The sequence below is a fragment of the Colossoma macropomum genome, unplaced genomic scaffold (assembly GCF_904425465.1).
Source record: "Colossoma macropomum unplaced genomic scaffold, Colossoma_macropomum, whole genome shotgun sequence".
Taxonomy (NCBI): domain Eukaryota; kingdom Metazoa; phylum Chordata; class Actinopteri; order Characiformes; family Serrasalmidae; genus Colossoma; species Colossoma macropomum.
The window spans coordinates 27,151,963-27,160,382 of NW_023494787.1; positions in this window are offsets into that span (position 1 = coordinate 27,151,963).

Here is an 8,420-nt window from a genome sequence, read left to right on the forward strand (position 1 = left end):
AGCAGTCACGTTCTGACCAAATATGAGCAAATATGAAGAAGCAGCCGGCGAAAAAGAAGCTGACTTCAGCTTCATGGAGGGTTGAAAGGCATGATATGAGGAGGTTTATCTATTTCCGCTTAACAGCTAATCTTAACTTGTTTTTGCTGTTTCACAGAACCAACAGGTCAGTATTTTGTCTCGTTTGCTAATGTTTGTGATAGCTAGTCACAGCTGCTGTACTGTTTAAGGTGGAACGGGAACATTCAACCAAGAAGCTGCGAAAAAAGCTTAAATTTAGCCTGGTAGTTTTAACACGGGTAGTGTTTTTGATAAGGAGTTTTCGCATATCAGAATATCCCACCCATAAGTTTTATTTACGGGTATGCCTGTAATCATGCGCTACGGCACATTTTGATAGCACAGCTCGTCACAGCACCGGCACAGCCCGCCTTAGTTTCTTGTAGCTTAGGCTAACCATACACTAGAAGACTTTCAGAAGACTTTGTAAAGACTTTTGAAAGACTAAAGTCTGACACCCTCTCACACCTAAAGACAGTGTCACGGTTTTTAGTCTCAGACTATGATGTTGCAAAGACAAGAAACCTTGCAGTGTCACTATTTACAAGACTGCAACTAGATTTTTGAGATTATTCCCCATCATGCACCTGGTGGAAATTTACAAGCAGATAAACACTTGGGGAAGATACGTTGGCTCAGCACGGCTCAGAGCAGTTCACTGTAGAGCTGTATACTCTGGCAGATCATCACCCAGAATCTTTTTAGTTAACCTGTAAAATGTGCAGATACTCTTTAAATTTGATATAAAGATTTACATATCAACACAACATACAGCGATCCAGCACTGTTGATTGGATATTATGAACTAAACCATAAAAACAAATTGTAACAGAAAGCAAGGGAAAAAAATCGATGATTCTTGAATAATGCCGTTCTTAAAGTCCTCTGCACATTTCCTTACATCACTGTTACGCTTAGTGAACTTGAAATATTAAAGCAGTCAGTTTACATTTTGAATAAATATGATTTTTGTATTAATGTGGAGCAGATTTGCCTTTTTAACAGAGATTTCAGGGAGGCACACGTACATTTTCACTATCTCTCTCTCTCTTTCTACCGCGCCGCACGCACGCGCTCGCCCGTAAGCTCTCACGCGCGCCCCTGGCGCGTCACTATTTGCATGAGCCAAGACTTAAAACTTACGACAATATTGAACACGGTTGATTTTGTCGTAGCGTCAAGACGAGAAAAAGACTGACTTAAGACCGCCATCTTGACCACCTTACACTAACCGATCGAGATGACGCGAGCGCGACGCGACTCTAACAAGACTCTCATGATTTTATTCCGACATTGGTTGTTTGTCTGCGACAGTGAAATCGCTTGAAAAGTCGTTTGGTGTAAGGCCAGCATTAGTGACATCAAATTGATGCCCAGTAGCTTTGGCTCGCATGTAGCAATATTAGCATTACGGCTCTTTAACGACCTCGTAATTCGGAGGATCCAGTGTTATTCGGGAGAAAAATGTACACAGGACAAAACGTATCGGGTTCTGAACATTTTTATTTAACACAGGGGGCGATAGAGGTGATTGTTCGAAAGCCTTATTCATTCTGGCCATAGAGAAATGGGGCTTAGACCCGGAGTTCCTGATATGGGCATAACGAGGACTACAGAGTGACGCACGACTACAGTGGTCTATACACACTTGAATGTAACGTTCATAGCTAGCTAGTTTGTCTAATATAATATAATTGTCTAAAAATATAAATATATAAGAATATAACTTTGTAAGAATATAATTTTGTCACTGCTCAATGCAGCACCTTTTCCATCACTGTTTTTTCAATAGATTTGCTTTTAACCAATCGCACCATAGTTACCGCCCTCTTCTGGAGGAACTGTAAAATCAGCCGAAAAAATGATGGACAGAAAACTCCAGTTGGTGATTGGGTAAAGAAAAGTGATTGACATCGAAAGTGTTGTATTTGATTGTTTGGACTGGAAAATGATTGACAGGTGCCCCGCCCACTTATGCCCCGGTCTGAGGAGAATCGCGGCTGATTGCCTTATTCGGTCATTATGTAATCAATGACTCATGCGGCGTGTCCAACTATGACGTCATAATGGGAAAGCCGGGGTATTTAAATGTTCACTCTGCACATTCCAGAGCATTTCGCATTTGACTCTTCATCAGAGCGGACCGTTATCACTGTTTACAGCTCGTTCTTTAAAACGCATTTTTTTCACAACAGATTTTTCTTCTTTTAAAAAAAGAATCAAACAGAAATTGAACTTGCACACCTGAAAGCAAGTTTTTTGTTTCCCCAGAATTCTTTTTCTTGATTCTCCTGAGGAAAAAAAGGTACAGTAATGGAGAAGAACTACCAGAAGAGCAGCTATGCACACCTGCTGTATAGAGAAGTTTCTCATGGGCCAATAACAGTGATACCGCATGCTCATGATGGCCCTCCGGTTGTGTATGCACCTGCTGGTGGACAGGACAGCGGTTCTTTTTTCCCCGACATTTGGGAGAAGGAACAGAAAACCGTGAAGAACCCTCCAAAGAAGCCAGGGTCCACCAAGTTTCCACCACTGCCTGTAAAGAGTGGAGCTGGAAACTCGTTTGTTTGTCAAGGCATCGGCATCAACGCTGGTCCTCCTGCGAAATGCCATGTGTTGCAAACGGCAGGTGAAACGCTCGCTGGTGAGGCTGTTAGGAAGCCCCAGCTATCAAGAAGCTCCATGAAGTCCATCTTCATCCAGGCTGCAGCTCCTGTGCCCAGACCACAAGTGAGCTCACTGGACTTTTCAATACAGGGTGCGACCGTTCCACTGAAGCCACGTTCCATTCCTGCTGAAGATGAAGATATGAAGATCCCCCCGGCTCCTCCTCCATCACCCGTCCTTCAGCCGAGCCCTCCTCCTCAGCCGTGTCCCCACCGCGCCAGACAGCGGGCTGCACCAGCCAGCAGACCAAGAGTGCAGATTGGTCAGCTGCGGACCTTCAGACCGATGCCATACACCTGGTCCAAGTGGTGCAGCTAAGCTCCTCCACTGTGCAGCAGAGTGACAAGAGCCCCAAAATTCTCAGGGGACACTCAGCTGACCCCATCTGCTGACTTTGCGAAAGCATTTAAGAAGGCTGAGCTGGAAGGTGAAAATCAGCAGGAGAACCAGCACAAACAAAACATACCAGCAGGAGAACACGAGGCTCAAACTTTGAAAAGAGGTGCAGAATGAATGAAGACCAAAAGCAGGAAGAGATACAACTCCTTCACTGAGGATGATGATGGTTCTTACAGGCCTGATGTTGCTCCCTCACGGAATGAGCAGGAAGTCATCTGCTTCCTGTGTGTGTCCCATCTCCTCAAGCTTGTCTGAGGAAGAGGAGGAGGACCAAGAAGAGTGAGAGTTGAAGTAGCAGATTTGAGACTGTAAGGATGGAGATCATCTTCTAGAATGGACTTCAAGACAACAAGCACCAAAGTACAGGACACCACCGACCACCCTGATGCCCAAGACAGACACTTTCCCCTTTCCTTTACAATAAAATAAAACGTTCAGTTTTCTCTTCTGAAGCAGGACAGTTTAATCTCATGTAGTCTGTTATAGTGGACATTAGACTTTGATTGTCTGAATATCATAACGTCCTCTTAAGTAGCTTCTCACAAAATGTGTAGGTTCTTTAAAAAGTACCAGAATTCAAATGTAGTAAATTCCATCAGTATTACCCTGTGTATGAAATGTTTGATATAATAAAGACTCACCAAGTGTAAACAGTGTTTCTGTAGAAAATACCATTATACCATTTTACATTCTATTTTAATAAATAAATAAACATATAACAACAGAACAGGAAACAAAAATGTAGTTCTGGCTTTAAAATTGCCTCATTGGAAAATTGGAATAAAAAAGTGTAACATAAATTAAGTTTATTTAAAAACAAACATTTGTACAATATTTTTATAATCCCTGCTTGGAAGACCAGCATAGATCAGCTTAGACAAGTTTAGACCAGCGTGGAATTCATGCTGGTCTTAGTTCTTTTTTTCAGCAAGGATAGCTGTTTAATAGATAACAGATTCGTATGATTCTTATTTGTCCCTGCAGACCTTCAAGTTTCTGCTCAGGAAACAGGCAATGGGAGGATTTAGAATATGGAAAGTGATCTCTGTCAGGTTCAAACAGACAGTGGTCACTGTGCCCTTCAGTCTGTAAAGGTAATGTGTCATTGCATTAGTCCTTTATACAGAAGTAAATCATCAGGGGTGTGATGCCTTGACGAATATTAAAGTGTGTCCATTTTCTTTAAGTGTCATAGTTGGTCCTGGTGCTGTGCTGGACAGTCATGCTGTAGTCCATGTTTCATGAAGTCTCTTTTTCTATAAAGGACAGTGCTGCAAAAGCCACATCAGTGCTGGGCCTCTAGAAGGAGAGAAGAAAGACAAAAAGAAATAAAACTATCATTTGTATACAGGTATGCGAACAAGTAATCACATCAGAAACACAGGGTGGAAAAGAACTACAAAGTACACTCAGCAAAAAGGGTTCGAGATAGTACTACAAAAAGGTTCTTTAGCTTGTAAGAATAGTGGAACATTTATATAGCATCTATATAGAACCCTGTTTTGCTTCGTCGAAATTTATTTTGCTCTTTTTTAAATTTGATAGAAAATCCTTGTAAAAATTAAATGTTACTGCATAAACTCCTTCATAAAATAACTGATGACCATATTATACTTGCAAATAATTGTATTTATTGAGTTAATTCATATAAACAGTTCAGCCTTACTATCTAAAACCTTACTATCACATACAGAAAATGAATCAGCGTGTTCAACTGTGAGAACTCCTTCATCCTTAACAGCACCACAAGTAAATATTTCAACAACATACCCATTTAAGTAATACCAGCTGATACAAAACAAAGTTTTACTCACAGAGAGAACTGAATACTTGTTTCAGTGTGAATGGAAGGAATCCCTCCTCCTTCATTTTAAATACAAATGCTTCATGGTACATAAGGGTTTTTGTAAGACCCCTAGGGTTCTCCACCCCAAAGACAAAGTAGGTCCTGAACAGCACACCGAGGGCAAGAGAGATGTCTGTGCACTCTTTCACTATGATCTCCTTGTCCATGGTAACTTTCACCGAACTGTACTGCGAGGGCACGCCCTCCTTACAACCACTTAAAATACTCTGTGGTGTGAACATCTCCAATGTGGCAGACTAGACAGAAGCAGAAAATGATTTTCAGTGTCACAATAAATAAATTAATTAATAAATCAGAATGTTAGATGTTTGAGTTTTTAAAGATACTTACTTCCTCAACTGTGAAGAGAAGTGAGGCATCCTTACTGAAAAGAGACTGAAGGCACAGGATGGTTGTCGCTAATTGTAGACCTATATTCAATGAAAGTTATTTTAAAATCTTCAACCAAAAATACCATTCTGTAGATTGTACTGAAGGGTATCAGGCTGATATCAGTAGAAAATGCTAAATCGGATACTGAAGGGAAAAAAAGTCAATCTGAGCCATCCTATAACAAATCTAGCCTGAAATAGCACACACTCACACTGTGATGTCATTAGCTGTGTGTTTATTTCTGTGGGGTAACAGAATGTTTGAGTAGTTTAAGCTTGACAGCCAACTTTTACTTTATAAAGAAAAAATATTGTGTCAGTATCAGCTGGTACTCAGTACTTCAGTACTGATACCTGTGTCTGAAATGAAAAAATATCATGCCATACAGTTAACAGACTAGCCTGTCAGCATCCACACTGCTCTTGCTTTTCTTACACTGTCACTGCAAAACCAAGAAAAAATACTTCAGGAAAGAAGAAGTCATTATAAAAGAAGTAAAATAAATCCAGTGTAATTCCCTGAGCAGGAGATGGACTGTGTGTGTCGCTCCATCATCACCTGACCTCCTCTTACAGCTAGCGTTGCCAACTTCCAGAAATTGAAATAAGGAACTGGGGGCGGGGGTGGTGGGTGGACTCAGGATCTCAGACTACGCCTCAGTGGCAGACTTACTGCATCTACAGATATAACATTCAAATTCCCCGGTGGGGAGCTTAACCAATAACCAGGCATGTATCTATAGGCCCATGTATTATCATGAGAAAACACATAATCCTGAATTTGATCGGTTTTGTATATTTGAGCAAAAGGAACACGTCTGATCATTATTAAAGAATTTTATTTGGGCTGTGCAAAACAACAGTTTTAATATTATTTATGGTATGTATTATTATGAGGAATAAAATAGTAAATATTAGTTGCTACTCAGTTGTTACTGTTTACATTATATGAGCCTTAATTATGATGCACTTTCACTTTTATAGTAAAAATAATCACAGTGTATCTATCAGTGTTGGGGAGTAGTGAACTACTGACACAGGACAAAACGTATCGGGTTGTAAACATTTTCATTTAACACTGGGCGATAGAGGCGATTTTTCGAAAGCCCTATTCATTCTGGCCATAGAGAAAAGGAGCTTAGACCCGGAGTTCCTAATATGGGCATAGCGAGGACTACAGAGTGACGCACGACTACAGTGGTCTATTAACATATCGGCGCCAAACTGGCAGTGAACATATGGAAAATGCGTTTTTTCTGTTTAGATTTAGAATAGAAGGCCACAGTTCTCAAGTCATCACCAGAGAATGTGTAATGAGGAAAAAAACACTGGCTCTGTCCTCACCTCTGCATACTAACAGAGCCGGTTGATGGGGGACTCTGCCGACTTCCTATTTCTCCCGTTATATCAGAAACATGTATTGAACACCAGAGGGCACTCGCGAGCGAGTCTTTAAATGAATGAAGTGAATGGAGCTAAACAGCTAAAAACGAGTTAAACAGTTTCTAAGTTCTTGTTCAGGACCTTCCTTTAATTTTAAAAAGTAGAAAGATGTATTTCACTAAAAAGCAATGACAACTTACCTGTATGCTTCCTTTTTTCTACAGCTAACAGGTTTTGGGCAGTAGGACATTAGCATTACTGCTACTGAGTGCTGAATGGTTAGCATTACTGCTACTGAGTGCTGATTGGTTAGCAAGTGCTGCTGCTGATTGGCTAAGTGAAGCAGTTTGTGCTTACTGACGTCACAAGTGTACATGAGGCAACTTTATATAAGTCACATACCTCAAAAGTGCTCAAAAATATAACAGCTGTGTTAAAATGTTTTATGCTGTTCTGTGTTCAGGAAATAAATGAATTCTTATATCTAAAAATGTTTAAGCATTTACAAACTATTATTTTGCGCAAATGCTCTGTATAAACCCATTCATTTTGGACCGGCTCGGGAGCGCCCTCTAATGATTTACAAGCCCGGAAGACACTGCTGAGCAGTATTTCTCCTCTCTAGTCATGTCGTCATTTTGTAGTCGGCACCATGCTCTTATGCACATATTAGGAACTCTGGGTCTAAGCTCGATTTCTTTATGGCCAGAACAAATGGGGTTTTCGAAAAGTCACCTCCATCGCACCCTGTGGTAACTAAGAATGTTCAGGACCTGATACGCTTTGTCCTGTGAACATTTTTCTCCCGAATATCCGAATATCTCTCTACATGGCTCTGCTACTCCCTAAGTAAGAATGCACATGACGTGTAGATGCATGCTACATTCTAAATACAAATGTTTACTACATATTACAGATACATTTACAGATATTACATACATTTTATAGATGCATATTACCAGAGGTGGGTACTAGTTACATTTACTCAGATGTTCTCATGTAAAATTTTGATTGTACCTTTGAGAACATTTTCAATAAATCCCGAAAAAAGAGAAAAGAAATAAGGGAACAAAATGTTAGGCCGAAAAACATTCTGCTGTTTTATAGCCTCTCATCTGTAGTTGAATAACAACAAGCTGTAGCAGAGGTTCTTAACATTCAGACCTTAAATCTAGTTTCCAGTCTGGGATTTTGCAATCGCTGATATAACTTTTGATGTTAACTATCTTTACCACAATAATATTTGAACCAATAACAGACCCCTGTTATAGTTCTGGTCCTATAACTAGCTGGAATACAGTACAGTTTAGTGTAGAGCTGCACAAACTTCTTGTCTTGGGAAGCCAAGGTGCATGTTTGTGGTGGGCCGAGACCCAAAAAGACAGAACAATATACAAATGAAAAAGATTAACACTACACCATTTTTGTAACTAAAATCAGAATTATATATGGTATAAACTTTGCTTGTTATCTCATTCGGTTAGGGATGGGGTTACGGTAACGTTTTGGTGGGCCAGACTTGGTGCAGCCCTGGTTTAGTTATTTCCCTGATTAATCACATCTGCTAAACTTGTACCTTTAGGTACAAATAAACACTGTGTGCCTACTTACCAAGGCTTTCATAATTCATGTTTTTTCTGTGCTGGCATGTGTTTTCAGGTTGCAAAGAA